Consider the following 1,328-nt stretch of genomic DNA (forward strand, 5'->3'; position numbering starts at 1 on the left):
CTGTTGTTCAAGCACCTGCATAGCCGTCCGTGTAAAAGAGTATAAAAATCCTGCCTTCGATCTGCTCAACACCGCACTCTAACGAGTGCGTGGTCGCTGCCGGCAGGTAAATAAATCTCTCGATAATTCCAATCGGTCTCTGGTCTCGTCTGTAAAATCGCCCCTACAACAGACAACACAACCACCCACATTCTGACAACACACAGTTCTAGCTTATTGAGCAAGCTCATTGAGTATGGATTGTGAGCTTGTCTCAACCCAGTCCATGAGTCTACATGTCAAAGCAGGCGCCATAGGGCAGGATAGAAATCTAATACAAAAATAAATAAATAGGTAAGTTCGACTTTTTTGAGGGTCTGTTCTTTGCAGCCCTGTCTCTTGTGTGGGTCGTGATTCTGCAGGCAGAATCATTTTCTTCGTGCTTCTCCGCACTGAGGCGACATGAATGTGGGAGATGAAATTTATCTATCATGAACCACCACTTTTATCTTCACCTTCACCTGCTCATAATTACCTTGATATAAGTGGATTGTAACACGATGGGACCTGAATCGCGTTTCTGGTGTCGTCCCATATCCTGTTCTCAGGTTTCACTCAAGCGCTTCTCTTTTTCACGCCATGCCGGCCCTCCACTCAAAGATGTGTTCAAAGATAGGCTGGACGTGCACATGGTGGGCGTGTCGTGAGTGGAGCCGGCTGGGGCCGGGGGTCAGACTAGATGGCCCTGGGAGGCCCCTTCTGACTCGCTCTGTTTCTGTGTTTCACCCTGGGGCCGCGTTTGGCCTCTTTGCAGAATGCCTCTTTCTGCACCCTGATGCCGTGTTAGGTTTGTGATGTGAGCCAGCCAGGGAGCCAAAGGGCTATGGACTGGCCTACAAATGCAATCAATAAATAGATAAATAAACAGATAACCCACCCACCCTTTCCTCTTCCCTTCCCCACAGCATGGCACCGCACCGAATTCTCCATGCACAGGTGAAGTACAGGATTGGGAGCCATTGTTGTCTGGTTCTGTCACTCACCGTGCCATGAAGCTCTCCCTGCTCGGACCCCTGGCATCTCCAGACACGGCTGGGCCGGCACCTGCCCGATCCAGCTACCACTGCCCAAGTTTGAGACAGGTGAAGCAGGCTCTCTTTGCTGGCCGGATATTACAAACAAAGAGCAATATTTTTTACTTGAGGGATATTTTAAGAATAGAACAGCGGGTGACAACTACAAGAACCATTGTTCTGATCCAGAAAGGCTTTCTTTGCCTCCTTGACTCAATGAGGGCTAGAAGCTTGTTCAAGAAAGGTTACCAACAGAGGGAGAGACCTTTACGGGGC

This window comes from Varanus komodoensis, unplaced genomic scaffold, assembly GCF_004798865.1.
Source record: "Varanus komodoensis strain SLA01 unplaced genomic scaffold, ASM479886v1 scaffold55, whole genome shotgun sequence".
NCBI classification, from domain to species: Eukaryota; Metazoa; Chordata; class Lepidosauria; order Squamata; family Varanidae; genus Varanus; species Varanus komodoensis.